Source organism: Schistocerca cancellata, chromosome 5 (assembly GCF_023864275.1).
Source record: "Schistocerca cancellata isolate TAMUIC-IGC-003103 chromosome 5, iqSchCanc2.1, whole genome shotgun sequence".
NCBI lineage: Eukaryota > Metazoa > Arthropoda > Insecta > Orthoptera > Acrididae > Schistocerca > Schistocerca cancellata.
In genome coordinates, this window is record NC_064630.1 from 184,199,320 (window position 1) to 184,219,067 (window position 19,748).

A 19,748-nucleotide genomic window follows, 5' to 3' on the forward strand; every position below is an offset into this window, starting at 1 on the left:
GCGTCGCGCTTAACGAGGGCGCGGCTAACGACGCACCTGCGGTCGCCGCGAAGCCGGGCATGAAGCGCGGCCAGGGGCGGGGTGCGGGGGGTGCACCGCTTGATGAGCGAGAGTGGCCACTCTTCTCTGTTCCACTACTTTACAGGAGTCAGTCAATACCACAGCAATCCTGGTAAGTCAATAGCTAGTTCCATACACGTCCGAGTATAAAGGGTGTAATGAGTAATTTCTTAACTGCACATTTGGTGCCTTGTTATAATGTTGTGTCATTCTCAGTAGCTTCCAGCTCGAAAAATTATTGTGAGTAGCGCTTAATTTTCGTGTCCACTTACATTGATGTAAAAAATTTGCAATACCAAAAACGAGTCGTGCAGCATAAGTTCGTGCACGAAAGTTGGTAGGCTTGTCTCTACACCTGTAAGATGACTGTATTCCAATTTCGCGCCAATCGCGTAAGAGTTGTGCTAGTAACACCACTACGAGGATGCAGACCAGGTTTAATTTAAGTACAGTATATATTGACATTGAAGATTCTGAGCTGATGTTCAAAAAATGGTTCAAATGGCTCTGAGCCTATGGAACTTAACAAGTGAGTTCATCAGTCCTCTAGAACTTAGAACTACTTAAACCTAACTAACCTGAGGACATCACATACATCCATGCCCAAGGCAGGATTCGAACCTGCGACCGTAGCGGTCGCGCTGTTCCAGACTGAAGCGCCTAGAACCGCTCGGCCACTCCGACCGGCGAGCTGATGTTATACAAGAATGTATATAAGGCAACAAAGGTGCAATTATCTATACCTCGCTGAGGTTGACGAGTGTGTCTAAATAGGGCTACGAGAAGCTGGATGTTCCTTCTGCGATACTGCAGAAACGCTTGTCAGGAATGTAGCGACCGTACGTAATTGCTGGCAGCGTAAGTGACGAGAGTGCGCGATTGTAAGGAGACCAGCCACGTGGCACTGCCGAGAAGGAAGACCATCTTGTGCGGCGTACGCCTCTGGTGCATCGTAACTGCATCTGTTGCAGCAATCTGAGTAGCAGTTGGCAGTACGGTGAAACTGTGAACTATTACAAATCGCTTACTTCACGGAAAGCTCCGAGCCGGATGTCCTGTAGTGTGCATACCACTGACGCCAAAACACTGTCGTTTGCGACTTCAGTGATGTCAAGGGTGAACTAATTGAATGGGCAGGGCGCTGGTCTGTTGTGTTTTCCGACGAAAGTTGGTTCTGCCTCGCTAGCAATGATGGCCGTATGTTCGTTAAGAGGGGGCCAGTTGAGGTTCAAAAAATGGTTCAAATGGCCCTGAGCACTACGGGACTTAACTTCTGAGGTCATCAGTCCCCTAGAACTTAGAACTACTTAAACCTAACTAACCGAAGTACATCACACACACCCATGCCCGAAGCAGGATTCGAACCTGCGACCGTAGCGTCGCTCGTTTCAAGACTGTAGCACATAGAACCGCTCGGCCACTCCGGCCGGCGGTATTGGTGTCATTCTCTATAAATGAAAACTTAAAATTTTTTCCTGATAAATACGATTTTTGGTCTACCGAATCAGCATTGGCTAAAAGTTCAAATCACAATTCGGCGCACTATTTTAAGCTGCTATAAATTTCCAGACCAGTATACACTCCATTGCAGACTAGAGATTCATTATGGAGGAAAGCACCCTAGACTCTGGCTAATCCATAACATTTCATGATGTTCTCTCCACTGAAAACATGTTTCAAAATAGTCCTCCATTCAAATCTTCGGAAAGGGAGGGCGTTGAAAGGGACATTGTTATGAGGAAAAGGTGTAATAACCAACGAAAGGCTAACTTTCAACGAGATGGAACGTCGAAATCAGAAGTTTCAATGTGGCAGGGAAGTTATTAAAATTTAAAAGAGACAAACAAATGCCCAGTCTAGATTTGTAGCGGTCAGTGCAGCGAAATGGAAAGAACATTTGGTGAGAGGAATATAGGGTAATATCAACAGCAGTAGAAAATGGTATAAAGGAAGCAAGATTCATTATGATTTCGAAGGTAAGGCAGACAGTGACTTACTGTGAACAGTTCCATCTATAGTGTTGCTCTCGTCTCCCGTCTCCTGTGACCTCGTTGTGGACGGTACTTTAAACCCTAATCTTCATTCCTTCAGCTTTTCTTGTTCTTGTCGCAACCAACTGCAAACCATCGCTGTAGTTCAGGTATATACGCAGACGTCATAAGCATAAGATGAAGTAGAGAAAGTGTATGAGGGCACTGAACGGATGGGTCAGTACTTAAAGGGAGATGATACCCAAATTGGGACGCAGTAGCAGGGAGAACGACAGTACAGAGGGTCAGAGGTGAATATAGGCTTATCAGGAAAGATGAGAGAGGAGATTGACTGATTGACTAGTAAAGGGAAATACACTGGTCAAAAACCACGAGAGGGGTAGATATGCTTAGAAAAACCCCGAGAAGAAGGAAGATGTCAGCTGGACTACATCAGATACTGGAAATTATAGCGTATTCAGGAGCAGATACAGACCCAGATCAGACACAGAGATCAGAATGATGAAGAACAAATCGAAGGTTAAGAGATTCGTTCAAAATAATAAATGTGGAATGAATTAGGATACTGAAACACTGAAGAACGGTGACAATAAAATCTGATGTTATCTAAGGCAGCACATAATGCATAAATGAATACCACAGTATGCAGTTAAGTTGAAGAAGAACTGACATCTCTGTGTAGGGCAACCACAGAAGTCGGACTGACATAAATGAGTACAACGAAGATATCTGCGGAGAAACCTTGAGTAAATGAAAATAAAAACGATCGACTTCAGTAGGAATTACATAAATGTTCAGAAAAAGACAGGGATACAGCAGTGTAAGTCAGCAATGAAATACGTAGGAAGTGCAGGGAAGCCAAGTCGAAATAGTTTTGAAGTCTAAAGGAAATGGTCATCGGAAGGACTGCTTTTGCATATAGAAAGGCGGCGACGTTATGAGTCCAATGGTAATTTTGGTACTAAGTACGGTGGTGAACGAACGTGGGTAGAAACAGCACACTGAAGGTCTGTACGAGGAGGAGGTGTTGCCTACGATATGATAGAAAAAAAGTGAGATTGATATTGTAGTAACTCATGGGATAAACAGGCGAACGCTGGATGTCAAATATATGGTAAATGACGAAGTCGAGTCTACACTTAGATGTGGTTCCTCGGGTGATAGCGAACCACACTGCGCCTTAGCTTCAGTCCCACTCTGGGTGCCAAGAATTTCATGAATGAAATATTTTAGAGAGTCTTTCAGAGAGGGTACAGCTGTTAATTGATTTCTTGTTTGCTGGGTACCAGGCTTAATCGTAATTAATCAAACCAAACGTGATTTATTTGCTGGTCGTGTACAAAATGTCTGAATGACTGAGAGGTAATATCAAAACAATTTATTAAAAAAGGAAAAGGAAAATTAAATACAGGGCACTTGGACTGGACAGATACGGCGTAAATGGATTCTTTGTGGAGCTGGCTCGTCGGTTATATGTCGCTAAATTCTTGAATCTGCCATCTGCAATGAAGAGTTGCCGTGGATCTCCAGCAGCTGTTTCCTTATCCTTCATTTCTGTGAGTGGACAGTGCCTGGCAGAAGAATGGTAGCTGTCGGCCGGCGGCTGAGTCTGCTGTTCCCTTTGTGCGGACAGAGTGGTTGGGTTGTTTGGGGGAAGAGACCAAACTGCGAGGTCATCGGTCTCATCGTATTAGGGAAGGATAGGGAAGGAAATCGGCCGTGCCCTTTAAAAGGAACCATTCCGGCATTTTCCTGGAGGGATTTAGGGAAATCACGGAAAATGTAAATCAGGATGGCTGGACGTGGAATTGAACCGTCGTCCTTCCGAATGCGAGCCCAGTGAGACAGAAGGGGTTAGCTCCACATTCCACTAGTAAACGTTGACGATTGTCTGCTGTTCAAGATAGTTCCATCATGAGCGATGAGAAGAAGTACTGGAATAGAATGAAATCGACCTAAGATTGGCGTGAGAATCAGAAAACGAGGAATAGTCTGAAGCTGTAGCATGGTGGTCAGATATAGCTTCGCAGTTTGGTTTCAGCTCTATTACGTTGACTCGATAATTTTTTGCTTCTGACTGGTACTTTTATTGGGAATTGTCAGTTGTTCGATTCTTGTGAGTCTGTGTGATTGGCAGTTCCCTGGTTTTCACTACGTCTCAACAGCAGAGAGTCTCAGTTGCCTGGGTGGCGACCAGTTCCACGCAAAAGGTGGTGTTTCCCGAACTGTTGCCGTGGTCATTTCCTCGCACTCATGCACTTACCACAGGCATGGTGCCACAAGACGCCACAGGGTTGCCGGTACGACACAAGTAGGAAGCACAAAAATATTCAGTGAAAGACAGCAATTTGCCTTTCTGTCTGCACATCAAAAGATGACCACTACCCTCGCTACCCTGGCGTGCGGAAATTCATTGCGTCCTCTAAAAATTAAGTATCATTGAAACAAAGTTTTGCTCTTGTCGCAAGAAATAGTGCAGACATTGTTGACCATGAGAAATGTCGCTGCGACGGTTAAAAATCTTTATTCAAAGACATGACCGGTTTTCGTTTTTGTTGCTTTCACCGGGTTCTATCTGCAGGTTTCGGGACAGTCTCATATCCCTTATTTTATTTGTGGACGTGCACACTTTCGAGAGATAAAAATTTTCAGCATCTTGATGAAAATGTTGGGGAATGTATTTTTTCGATTTTTAAACAGATCGCATCAATGGACTGTTGGTACGTAAAAATAAACATAATCGTTTTTTTATTTTCTATTACCTTTGTAACGCCGTTTCCTTTGGACGAAAAACAGAGTATACAGTAGCACCAAAAACCCAATAAGAGCTCCAAAATCCAAGATCCAAATTTCAAGTCCCACTGGAATACCATCACTTGAATAGTAGCAAGTATATAGGAAAATGACTTAATCTTTTAAAAAGGGAAAGAAAAGAAATAGAATCCATTAGCTTCAAATTAAAATAATAGTAGATCGCAAAGTAGTGTACTAATAGATCACGGAATAGAACAAGTGAAGTCAAAGAATACTCCTTGTGAGTACTCTTTGAGGACACTGCGTAATAGTGAAGAAAAAAGTCATCCATTGTTAATGTGCTGCTAGCGCTTGCTGGATCAGGTCGTATCTCAACGTATGCTCCTGTACGTAGGCGCGACGAGATTGTTTTTGTGCATTTTTGGAAATTTTGCAATCTGCTAGGAATCATTAAACTTGAAATAGGTATATCAGCAAGCCAAGAGAGGAAAAGATTCGGACTTGTCTTAAATTGATTATCATACAGGTAAGACTGCTGAACTTTCCCCCAAAGTGATAGACCGTTACCAATTTACCGACATAGGAAGTGAACATTGGTATTGAATTGTGACAAAATACTGTAGTTTCGTTAAAGTAGCAAATAAAATCTGGATCTTGTTACACACTCTTTGACTGAAACGTATTTAACTAATTCCCCCCACCTTAGGGAAAATTTACTTCCTTAATACAAAATGGTTCAAATGGCTCTGAGCACTATGGGACTTAAGTTCTAAGGTCATCAGTCCCCTAGAACTTAGAACTACTTAAACCTAACTAACCTAAGGACATCACACACATCCATGCCCGAGGCAGGATTCGAACTTGCGTCCGTAGCGGTCGCGCGGTTCCAGACTGCAGCGCCTTTAACAGCTTGGCCACCCCGGCCGGCCTGCCTTAATACAATGATAGGACGTTCAAATGGCTCTAAGCACTATGGACTTAAGATATGAGGTCATCAGTCCCATAGACTTAGAACTACTTAAACCTAACTAATCTAAGGACATTACACACATCCATGCCCGAGGCACGATTCGAACCTCCGACCATGGCAGCAGCGCGGTTCCAGACTGAAGCGTCTAGAACCTCTCGCCCACAGCGGCCAGCCATGATAGGACGTGAATAGTATAGAATAAACCAGCATAAAGTGGGTTTACTGTGTGACATTTCTATTAAACCAATTAATATTGCGAGTTTATGAAATATTTATTTGTGCGACCACATAGATTAATAACGGAGCGCAGCATGCATAAATATACTTTTCCGTGTTAGACAGCTATTGTGCCTGTTCGAATTATTAAGCTTACGTAAACAGAAAACTTTAGGGGAGAAGCTATTGCCGTATATGGACTGTAGCCGTAATTAGTACAAGGATAGCCATTGGTGTGCAACTACCGGTAGCTGTGCTCGTACACGTCGGGGAGCATATAAGTATTTGAACTGGTCAAAATCATTAATATTCACTCGGCGTGAATACAGTGCAACAGGATAGATTTTTTTATTTTATGTTCCTTATAAGACAATATATATATATATATATATATATATATATATATATATATATATATATATATATATATATATATATATATATAGCTTCTACCGCTGGTTGGTCGGAGCACGAATTTCATCAATGAACATTCTTAAGAGGATCAGTTACACATAAATTGGAGCCGATAGCGTAGGGCTCGAACACGAAGCACGACCCTGAGGTTAAGAATATAGGAATGCAAGAAGCAAGAAAGGTGTAGGCGCCACATTTGCACCACCATTTAACACGCAGAACTTCGAGTCGACGTCGGAGGACGCAGTGTGGACCGAGCTACGACGACGCGCCGACTTAGACTACGCGGAGGCCGCCGACTTCTGAGAACGACGACTTCCGGTGCCGTGAAGACTGAGAGGTGCTGTTGCTGCCAAAATCTGCGCATCCGCCGCCTCCACACAATAAAACACTAACCAGTAAAGAACTGAACAACTCAGGTTAGTGAGGACTAGTCGAATGTTTATTCTCTGTGGTGCAACATCGAAATCCTTGTACCATTATTTGTGTATTATTGTGTACGACCCTAAAGACAACTGAGTATATTTTGGGTAGAAAGGTTTAGTAAACTGTTAGTTACAGAATAATGATTATCAAAAAATCAAAGAGAACCAGAAAGGGTAAATTAGATCACGACAGAGATGAATCTGAAATCAGAGAAAAATCGGTAGAGGAAATGAGTCAAAATGTAAAAAACATTCCTTCTCTTGACACAGAAAAGAATGGACGAACAGAAAGTGCTCACGACTTCCGAAGAAGAGATAGAAGAAATTCCGGATGTCGTGGAGGCTGAAATAACAATAATGATCAAAGAGAAACCTCTGGGTTGGCGAATGCTTCTTCCAAGCAACACTCCGATATGGATATATTGTTCAATTTCATATCTAAGATGGAATAACGTGATTCACGTCAAGCAGAAAGAGATAAGGAATTTAGATTTGAAATGGTGAAACGTGATAAAGAAAGAGAAGAATACTTTAGAAAGAAAGAACAGGAAAGGGAAGAAGAGAATAGAAAGTTTAAGCAGGAAACGTTAGAATTGCAGAAAGCTTGTGATTTGAGATATAATCAGAAACCCGAAAATGTACTGACTGAGATCAGTGACATCTCTGGTGCTGTTCAACCACTAGAAGAAAGTCTCACTGTAGTGAAATCAACTCAAGACTCTGTAGTACAGCAGGTATCGGAATTGTCTGAAAAAATGAATCGACTAGAGTTAAAAACTAAACAAAATGTTGATTCGTTTCTACTTGAAAAACTAGGTAGTGGGAAAAAGAAATGTCTGTATGGATAGACGAAAAATCAGAGGAGATAAAAAACCCATTAAATGACACTGTTGAACTTAAATTAACTTCAACTAGTGAAACTAAATTAAACACATATAGTGCTGAGGACATTGAACAACTAAGAGTGGAATTTCGTGTGATCAAAAACAAAGTAATCAACGAAATACCTAAGGATATGGAGAGTTCAAGCCGTTTTGGCTGCGTTCCGAATGATAGGATAAAGGATCGTAGTCAAGACTTACGGGAATTTTCTGTTAGAAGTCGACATCGTGACACGACTCCAGAGAAAAGAAGGCGTCACGAATACGAAACGGTAGGAATCGATAATGATGAAAGATATTTACCTGAATCTGAGTCGTTCACTCAGAAAACTCCTTTGTCATCCATTAAAATTGAAAACAGCGAATTTTAAAGGTAGGCAGTTCCAGATATTCTCGTCGGAGAATATTCAACATAGTTTTAAAAGAATATTTCCAAACGTATGGACCAAGTATGATAAAATTCAGTTTATAGTTTCAAAGATTGTTCGTCAGGCATCGCTCTCGGCGAGTAAAGGTAGTGAAACATGTAAGACATGTCACGAGTTTGAGGAATTATTTTTGACTAACTACTGGTCCACGAGCGAGCAAGAGCGTTTAAGAAAAGAGGCGAAGAATCACGTGTTTTATAATCAGAAGAAGGGAGCCTTATGGTCGTACCTTGAATAGCTCATTAATACAACTCTGTATGGGACCGAACCTATATCCCATCGTGAAGTTATTCGGATCCTTAAAACCAGGCTTCTGATAAACATTTCTGAAACGATTGTTCATGCACCAGATAATGATTTTGAGCAATTTCTGTCCACAGTTGATTCAATAGATATCATACAAGAAGATTTCCATCAGTTAACCGGTAGAGATGTGTGTTACAATAACGGTAACGGTCACAATAATAATAACCACTCTCCGTCTAACGGTAGCAATCATTGGCAATCGAATAACAGAGATTCACAACGTAGACAGAACTTCAATAATCAAAACTTTTATAACCTAAATTACAACAATCAAAACAGTGGAACTGCATACAGTCAGGGACACTAATATACCGAGCTTTCCGCGTCAGAATACTTCTGCCGCAATTCCGTTACGAAATGGTGCAACGGATGTTCTGAATGCAATGTACAACCCACAGAATCACAACGTTCATGTCGTCGAGATAGTCGAGGAGCCACGTCATGAAACAGAAAACTCAACAAACTAGGACCAGCCAGTCCTAGACTTCCGGGTGTGGCTGGTAGGCTTAATGGAGGTCAACGTAATCAATCTGTGTGCTTATTAAGGTATAAATCTGGAGTGGACGTCAGAGATCAATTGGTGCGTGATTCAACATCGCACCAACCCGAATCCAAGGAATACGTACAAGCTATAATAGCTGGAGAGACGAATGATATACCGGAACTCGTCCTTATAGACACAGGTGCTACTACTAAAGTGATGCCGTTTGATCTATTTAAATGTATTAATAGAATAGAAAAAGTACCTACCTTTACGGTAACAGGGTTACTATTTACGGAGCTTACGGCACACGTATTCAACCCATAAAAGCTCAGGTGCTTGTGGAATTAATACCTCAGGAGGAAAAACTTAAGTGCACATACTTGGTAGTTAAAAATTTATACGTACCATGCATTTTGGGATGGGATTATTTGGTCGAAAACAGCGCAGTCATCGACTTACAGAAAGGGGTATGTATTTTACATACAATCAACGGGATCGTTGAACTGTCTTTGTTGAGAAAAACAAGTATTCTCGACAAATACTGTCGGAATCTGCCGATGTTATGTAATTATAATAATGTAATGTCAACCGACACGATTAGTTTGCCTGTAGTCGATTCCAATTCAGATCTGGAGCAAGTTATCAAGGACAAAATAGCCGAATCTGAATATTTGTCAGGTGCGCAAAGACAGGAACTATCGAAATTACTATTTGAGTACGCACCAGTTTTTGGCAACAATCCTGGTGTCATTAAAGGATTTAAGTATAAGATGCGTGAGCGGCCTCACGAAACATATTGCAAAACAGCCTACTCGATACCCTGGCCTAAACGAGAATCCGTTGGACTAGAAATTCAGAGAATGTTGGAATGGGACATAATAGAACGGTCCAACTCTGAGTATACCAGTCCACTTCTAGCAGTTGCAAAGGCTAACGGTGATATAAGACTTGTACTCGACATCCGAAACATTAATAAACTTTAATACCTGTTCGGACGAGACGAACTACTACAGCGATTCTTTGGTGTTAAGTATTTGACCTCCATTGACCTCCGTAGTTCCTATTGGCAGGTGCAGTTAGACTTAAGAGTCTCGGAAATTTACTGCTTTCATTTTTATGGGGAGAAGTTTTCACTTCAGAGTCGTGCCATTCAGTCTTAATATCAGTGGTGGAGTTTTCATTGGCGCATTAGACACGGCTTTAGGCCCGGACTTGTTAAATGAGGTAACTTTATACACTCCTGGAAATTGAAATAAGAACACCGTGAATTCATTGTCCCAGGAAGGGGAAACTTTATTGACACATTCCTGGGGTCAGATACATCACATGATCACACTGACAGAACCACAGGCACATAGACACAGGCAACAGAGCATGCACAATGTCGGCACTAGTACAGTGTATATCCACCTTTCGCAGCAATGCAGGCTGCTATTCTCCCATGGAGACGATCGTAGAGATGCTGGATGTAGTCCTGTGGAACGGCTTGCCATGTCATTTCCACCTGGCGCCTCAGTTGGACCAGCGTTCGTGCTGGACGTGCAGACCGCGTGAGACGACGCTTCATCCGGTCCCAAACATGCTCAATGGGGGACAGATCCGGAGATCTTGCTGGCCAGGGTAGTTGACTTACACCTTCTAGAGCACGTTGGGTGACACGGGATACATGCGGACGTGCATTGTCCTGTTGGAACAGCAAGTTCCCTTGCCGGTCTAGGAATGGTAGAACGATGGGTTCGATGACGGTTTGGATGTACCGTGCACTATTCAGTGTCCCCTCGACGATCACCAGTGGTGTACGGCCAGTGTAGGAGATCGCTCCCCACACCATGATGCCGGGTGTTGGCCCTGTGTGTCTCGGTCGTATGCAGTCCTGATTGTGGCGCTCACCTGCCCGGCGCCAAACACGCATACGACCATCATTGGCACCAAGGCAGAAGCGACTCTCATCGCTGAAGACGACACGTCTCCATTCGTCCCTCTATTCACGCCTGTCGCGACACCACTGGAGGCGGGCTGCACGATGTTGGGGCGTGAGCGGAAGACGGCCTAACGGTGTGCGCGACCGTAGCCCAGCTTCATGGAGACGGTTGCGAATGGTCCTCGCCGATACCCCAGGAGCAACAGTGTCCCTAATTTGCTGGGAAGTGGCGGTGCGGTCCCCTACGGCACTGCGTAGGATCCTACGGTCTTGGCGTGCATCCGTGCGTCGCTGCGGTCCGGTCCCAGGTCGACGGGCACGTGCACCTTCCGCCGACCACTGGCGACAACATCGATGTACTGTGGAGACCTCACGCCCCACGTGTTGAGCAATTCGGCGGTACGTCCACCCGGCCTCCCGCATGCCCACTATACGCCGTCGCTCAAAGTCCGTCAACTGCACATATGGTTCACGTCCACGCTGCGCGGCATGCTACCAGTGTTAAAGACTGCGATGGAGCTCCGTATGCCACGGCAAACTGGCTGACACTGACGGCGGCGGTGCACAAATGCTGCGCAGCTAGCGCCATTCGACGGCCAACACCGCGGTTCCTGGTGTGTCCGCTGTGCCGTGCGTGTGATCATTGCTTGTACAGCCCTCTCGCAGTGTCCGGAGCAAGTATGGTGGGTCTGACACACCGGTGTCAATGTGTTCTTTTTCCATTTCCAGGAGTGTACGTTGATAACCTCCTGCTGGCAACCGACGCCTGGGAGCGTCATGTAGAACTATTACGACGAGTGTTTCGTCGTTTTCAAGACTACGGAGTAACCGTACACCTTTCCAAGTCCGAATTTGGAAAAGAAAGAATTAAGTTTCTTGGGCATATTATCTCTCCCGTGGCCATAACACCTAACCCCAAAAAGTTGAAAGCAGTAAGTGATTGTTCGTACCCGTGCACTCGTATGCAACTCAAGTCCTTTCTTGGTTTGGCATCTTTTTTTTAGGAAATTCCTACCTGACCAGATGCTAAACCAGGATTGTTTGTTTAACCTGTTGCGAAAGAACGTTTCGCGGCATTGGACACCGGAATTTCGCGAAGCGTTTGAAAAAATACGGAACACTTTGCTGAATGTGCAGGTATGGAACAATCCGCAAATGGGCAAGCAGTTTTATTTAGCCACAGATGCTTCAGACACTGGTCTGGGAGGAACACTATTTCAAATGGATAGTCCGGATGATATTAGTACTATCAAAATTATAAGCTTTGCCAGTCGTACGCTCACAAACTGTGAGAGCGCGTATACAGCTACGGAGCGGGAAGTGTTAGCCTTAGTGTGGTCGCTAAAGAAATTTAGATATATTTTGTATGGAAAACATTGTGACCACCAAGCTTTTTTGATGACCTGTAGATTTGTTGCACGCAAGGTTAACTCGATGGGCATTATTCTTGCAGGGATATTCGTTGGAGATACGAGATACCCGTGGCAAGGACAATGATATCACAGATGCGCTTTCTCGATTGCCGCGCGGTATCGCTGGAACAAATACCGTAATGAACAACAGTGACAACTTTCGAGTAATGTTGATTCAGAACTCTCCATTGAAGAAACACATCGAATTCATGTGCAAAAACATTATTAAACTCCAGGAACAGGATTCTAAACGGTAAATTATTAGACAATCCCTCTCTGAAAGTAACAGTAGGCAACAAAACACGAAATATTGCCTTCGCGTCAATAGCCTTTTCTACAAAAATAAGGATTTTTTCCGATAGTGGAAATTTTGCCTCCCCTCAGATATGTACAAAAATTCCTTTGGCATACACATATATCGTGGGGACATGCAAGTGATTATAAGCGTGCTAAATTAATAACGGGTTATGCACATTATCCAAATTTAAAGCGCATTGCACAGAAAATCTGGAAAACTTGTGTAATATGTCAAAAAGTAAAGCCCATTAATTATTCGACGAAAACAGTTGCGACCTATTGTAGTCAACAATATTTTTGATTTAGTCTCGTGTGACATAATGGATCCTTTGCCAACGTCAGAGGGTAATTTTAAATATGTACTAGCATTTTACGATCTATTTGCTAGGTACGAAAAACTGTATCCATTAAAATCTGTAACGGTAACGGCGATGTTAAAGATATTAACAGATAAACACATAGTTCAAGTGGGAAAACCGAAAGCCTTGCTTCGTATTTTTCGTGTAGATACTGGAAAGTGTGTCCTCACGGAAAAAGCGTTGGTCGCGTTCAGATTTCTCATTTTAGTCCGAAAAGTAGTCCCATTGAACGCGATTTCAGGGAACTAAATCGATTCATGAGAACTTACGTCTCCAGCCAACACTATCGCTGGATAGAATATTTGCAGAAGTTCGAAGAAGTGTATAAACAGTTACCTCAGTCATCTGCCGATTTTTCCCCTTACAATATCTTATTTGGTAACTGTCAAACAAACAAATGGATTTAAAACCCTCCAAAATTCAATAATCAATTACCTATAGACAAATCTACTTTATTTAACTAAGTGCGTGCTGCGCTTCAGCATCAGGCAAAATTAAGCAAAACTTACTATGATAAACATTTGATTAAACCTATTAGCTATCGAGTATGAGAAATTATCATGTTAAGATCTCATCCGAAATCATCTGCCTTAAACCAGATAAACAAGAAGTGGCAATTAAAATATGTAGGTTCTTTCAAAATAGTGAGAATAACTCATCCCGGATGTTATCTTTTGTCCAATCATAAGGGAATGAACAAAGGCATCCACAGTCACCAGGGCTTAAAACGATTTTGGCAGTACATTTAAGTTTTCCTTTCTTTTAAGGGAAGAAATATTTGTAATTTAAAGTTTTTGTCTTGTCCTGTTAACTAAACTGAAGATCCTCAGTAATACTAATAATTATGATAACCTATGCTGAAGAACCTTAAAGATCATATTGAGAATTTGATAATATACTAAGGAACTGTAATCTGAAAACTGTTATAAACTGTTGCTGTACACCTTTAGTAGAGGATTCGTGTACTGAACAACATTACGAAAGAAGAGAAGTGAGAAACTCATGAATTCAAGCTTAATCATAAAGAGACTTCACGATTTGTGGAATAAGACAGTTTAGGATAAATAGTATTTAAACTTTCTTTATTTTCTATATTTTTCTTTCTTTTTTTCTATGCTTTTAGTAAGAAAGTTAAAAATCATTGTTTCCTTCAGCAACAGAAATAATAGCTAATATATTTTTTCAGCAGCTAAAAAATGAATTTCAATTTAACATTTATTATAAGCATAAGTATTTAAAAGTAGTATTTGTATTTAGAGTAAGGATGGTAAAAGTATTTTTCTGTCTCGGAGCCAGTATAGCGTTAAATTTTGCACAATGTACTGATTTAGAACTTTCGGTCGATTATGCGGATTTAAGTATGTCTCAGAATACTATGAAACTATTTAAACAGGAATACACTTTAGGGACTAAAGAAGAAAGAACTTGGTAAGAAAGAGACTTATGTGAATAATAATTACTAGTAATTGACCATTCGTAACAGGAAATTATTTGTAGCCATATTTGTAGAGATAAGAAATGGTACAATGATTTCCGTGTTACTACTTTACCGCAAAGGAACTGCAGAAGTAGGTAAGTTCTGAATACGATAACTTACTAAGCTGAGTTGTTTGCCTAAGTTTAACTGAACTTGAACAATGTTAAATATGAGCGAAAAGAGTTTTGTGTGATTTCGTGTGACGGAATGGTGTCAGACGAACTTCTAGATACAAGTCACTGAGAATAATTATCCTCTCTTGAACTTGGTTAAAGATAAGTCCAGATTACGTACTGTTACAAGAAGTCCAGTACGAACCTAAAATCATATGAGTAAACTACATAAATATTGACAACAATGAAATAATGAGTGTTTGTATTGTTCTGTTGTTTCATATCACTGTACGAGAATGAAGTGTGTGTGATGTCCTTAGGTTAGTTAGGTTTAAGTTCATCTATGTCCTAGGGGACTGATGACCTCAGATTTTAAGTCCCATAGTGCTCAGAGCCATTTGAACCATTTGAATAGAACAAGTCAGAGAATACTCCTTGTGAGTACTCTTTGAGGACACTGCGTAATACTGAAGAAAAAAGTCACACATTGTTAATGCGCTGCTAGTGCTTGCTGGATCAGGGCGTATCTCATCGTATGCTCTTGTACGTTGGCGCGACGAGATTGTTTTTGTGCATTTTTGGAAATTTTGCAATCTGCTAGGAATCATTAAAATTGAAACAGGTATATCAGCAAGCCAAGAGAGGAAAAGATTCGGACTAGTCTTAAATTGATTATCATACAAGGAAGACTGAACTTTAACCCAAAGTAATGGATTGTTAATAATTTATCGACATAGGAAGTGAACATTGTATTTAATTGTGAGAATGTACTGAAGTTCCGTTAAAGTAGCAAATGAAATCTGGATCTTGTTACAAACTCTTTGACTGAAACTTCCGTAACTAATTCCCTCCAGCTTAGGTAAAAGTTACTTTCTTAATACAATGATAGGACGTGAATAGTATAGAATAAACCAGCATCAAGTGGATTTACTGTGTGACATTCCTTTCAAACCATTTAATATTGAGTGTTTGTGAAATATTTATTTGTGCGACGACACAGATTAATAACGGAGGGCAGCATGCATAAATATTCTTTGCCGCGTTAGACAGTTATTGTAACGAATCGAACTATCAAACATACATAAACTGAAAACTTTATCGGAGAAGCTATTGGCGTACATGGACTGTAGCCATAATTAGTACAAGGTTAGCTATTGGTGTGCAACTGCGTTTAGCTGTGCTCGTACACGTCGGGGAGCATATAATTGTTTGAACTGGTCGGTATCATTAATACGCACTCGGCGTGAATACAGTGCAGCAGGACAGATTTTTTATACAATGTTCCTTATAAGGCACTATACCACGAGTTTTATCAACAATCATTTCCAATATATCATAAAAGGAGCAGTTACACCTTCGAACCTTCGATTGCCAAAACTCTAATAAGCTGTTTTATACGTTGTATACAGATAATTACCTGGTGATGCAAATATAGCTTGCGAAACCTGTCATGTTTTTGAATAAAGATTTATAACAGTGGCAACGGTCCTTTTCAATCAACATGGCGTATTTGAGCTGCGGGTGCCCTACATACAGTGTTATGTTCAATGAAAAGAGATTGCTCGAAATCAGTGCTAGCCTAATGAATTGTAATTTGTGCACAGACTCTTTGGGAAATTTTGGTTGCGTTTCCCTATTCTAGCATGGGGAAAGCCATATAATGTTTCGTCAGATTAACAGCAGAATTCATTCTTCCCTTCCTTGTTGATTTTCGGAATCGGCCTGTTGGGTTGGAAACAGCTTGCATTCTGGGCAGTCGCCACCCGGCTCTTGTCCCGTGTAGGCTGAGAGGCTCACTTGCTAATATTTAAAATAACTTGTCAGTCAAAATCACACAAACTACACACAGTTTCACGAACACTCGGACGAAGAACTAGACAATGCTAACGGCAGTGCTTGTACAATAACAGGGACGAATCACTAGTCGGCACACGCAGCCAACCCACTAGCGATCGCCGGCCAAATACACGTCGTCCGGCAAGACGACCGTCCGACGACCAACCAAGGTCGTCCCCACTCTAATCGTGTGTGTCGGCAACCATTGGGCGAGTCACGACTGAACTTGTGCCGCGTGCCAGCTCAAACACTGCCAGGTCCGAACTAACTGCTGGCACGTTCCAACTGACTGGTCGACACACGACGACCTGGAAGTAATAGCAGTGCAGCAAAGATAATACTGCCGCTCACGGGCAGGCAAAGCAGCAGCTCAGTGACACAAGTAACTGAAACTAACATAACGAGGTGGCAGTACGGCTCAATATGTATTCTGTATTGTTAAACTGTGAGCTACCCAGATCTTTAAGTCTTATTCCGTTTACATCCTGTGATCTTCCAGTTAGGTGCATGTCCCACAGTAGTTAGCAATAATTTACTTTATTTTCCTGAATTTCTGTGCTATATTGTCAATTATACACTTGATTAGAAAAAATTAAACTCTGTATCAAAAAAATAAAACATTATATATAAATCTTGATTTTCATCATGAGAGCAGAAACTTCCTCCAAACTGCTGCATTTTTTTGTGATTTTTGGGTTTTTTTACCAATAAATACAACCAACTACATATACGACGCGTTGCTTCATTTTGACGGGATTCCATGTGTGCAGTGGCCAGACAGGGTGGCCGAGCGGTTCTAGGCGCTACAGTCTGGACCCGCGCGACCGTTAAGGTCGCAGGTTCGAGTCCTGCCTCGGGCATGGATGTGTGTGATGTCCTTAGGTTAGTTAGGTTTAAGTAGTTCTAAGTTCTAGGAGACTGATGACCTCAGAAGTTAAGTCCCATAGTCCTCAGAGCCATTTGAACCATTTGAACCATGTGTGTAGCAGCCAAGCACTAAATTCAATAAATGAGACCCAAGGGTGAAAATGAGGCCTGATACTAACACGTTTTATAGCTGGATGCATTAGTGCGTGATTTACGAAGCTTATTTCGATTTCTTGAGCCTGTTGTTGCGATATTATCCATATCAAATGTGTCACGCTAGCAGTGAATTAATATCTGCATACGTTGCGATTGATTTTCGCACGCACATAAAAATAATAGTTAATTTTCTGGTTTAGTTTGAGTGGTAAAAGTCCAGCATAGCTCTCGTCACTTCCCGCCAAATGCTGGATGTTCCTAACAGGATACAACACATGCGAAACAGTTGATTATTGTAGGAACCGGTGTCCAGGACACTTTCCCTTTTTTTTCTCTCTGTGTCCTGCAGTTACAGCGGCACAGTGAATTGCAACTTAGAGTGTGAAACCTATAGTGTTTATACGCTCTTCTTTCATTTTGCACGCCCATTAACTGTGGTTATTTTCCTGCGTATGCGTGTTGTGGGACTGATTTGTTTACCGGCCTTACATGTGAAGGGTTTCTCATGTGAAGGTGTTTTTTCGTGCGATTTGAATTTTTTTGGTTACGAATTTACAAGAATAATATTTTTCAGTGATCAGAATCCAACTTATTTATTTGTATTAGGGACAGACTGCTGGTGTTCGATTAAATAATTCGAGAAAAATTACTTATTGAGATGATTCTATTAAATCCCGAAAAACTATATCGCAGTTTCCCGAAGAGGAGGCACTGCTGTCAGTCTAGTTACCTAGGACCGAGGAAACCGCACTAGTTATGGAACAAAGTGAGATTAGCGTATCTCTTGAAAAGGAATTTCCAGTTGCATAGACCTGTCCTGTATCTGCAACCATGCGAGACATTCCAGTCTGGGCTAGACACTGGCTAGAACGACTAGAATAGTGGGAAAAGCGACTCGAAGCAGACATAAAGAGATTAGTAGTAGACAGATAAAGAACAGAAGAGGGGGAAGAAGAACAGAAGCAGACATAAGGGAAATGAAGATTCACAGAAAATGATTCAGGGATCAGACGGAAGCACTAGACAAAAAGTTCAATACCATCTTTAAATCGATAAGTAAGAATGTGGAACAGTAATCAAGAAGGTATAAATCAAAACCTCTAGCGTTGATTGGGAGGAATTGGACTTAAATTTGCTAGAGGCGGAACTGAAGAAAGAAAATACCTCGCTTTCAAAGAGGATTCAGATTTTAGAGAAGCTGACTGAATCCAGTATCACAGAAGCTGTTCACTTCTCAGAATCTGAAAAACATGTCTTGCTTCGATTCAATTAAAACACGATTGTGCTACACCACCAATCAAGATGCTAATAACATCGAATGTATAACGAATTCCTTTCACACGCCGATAAATGCACATGTGAAAGGTCGCAGTCCAACAAAGCACTTTGTCCAGTGCAGGCAAGCCCTGTGGTAAGAGAACCGGGCACTGTTCCCTTTATCGCCCAAGATTTCAATGACAAATATTTCTTATCACTGAGAAAATTCCTCACGTACACTGCTGGCGGAGGCCCACAAACAAAAACGTCGCTCGGACAGTTAAGGGACTGGTTTGATTCGTCCCGCCACGAATCCCTCTGCTGTGCCAACCTCTTCCTCTCATAGTAGCAGTTGCAACCTACGTCCTAAATTATTTGCTGTGTATATTCCAATCTCTGTCTTCCTCTACAGTTTTTCCCCTCTATACCTACCTCTGGTACCAGGGAAATCATTCCCTGACGCTTTAAAAGATGTCCTAATCGTCCTGTCCCTCGTGCTTGTCATTGTTTATCACATATTCCTTTCCTCTCCGATTCTGCGCAGAGCCTCCTCATTCCTTACCTTATCAGTCCATCTAATTTTAACACCACATCTCAGGTGCTTCGATTCTCTTCTGTTCAGGTTTTCCCTCAGACTATGTTTTACAGCCATACAATGCTGTGCTCGAGACGTACATTCTCAGAAATATCTTCCTCAAATCAAGACTTATGTTTGATAGTAGTAGATTTATCTTGGCCAGGAAGGCCCTTTTTGTCAGTGCTAGTCAGCTTTTGATGTCATCCATGCTTCGTGCTTAGTTATTTTGATGCCTAAGTAGAAGAATTCCCTAACATCGTCTACTTCGTGACCATCCATCCAGATGTTAATTTTCTCGCTATTCTCATTTCTGCTACTTCTCTTCACTTTAGTCATTCTTCCATTAACTCTCTGTCCATAATCTGTACTCATTAGACTGGTACTTCTATTCAAGCAATAATGTGATTCTTCTTCACTTTCACTCAAGATAGCAATGTCATCAGCCAGTCGCATCATTGATTTCTTTACACTCTGAATTTTAATCATACACCAGAAACTTTTTTTTTTATTTCCGTCATTGCCTCTTCGATGTACAGATTGAACAGTA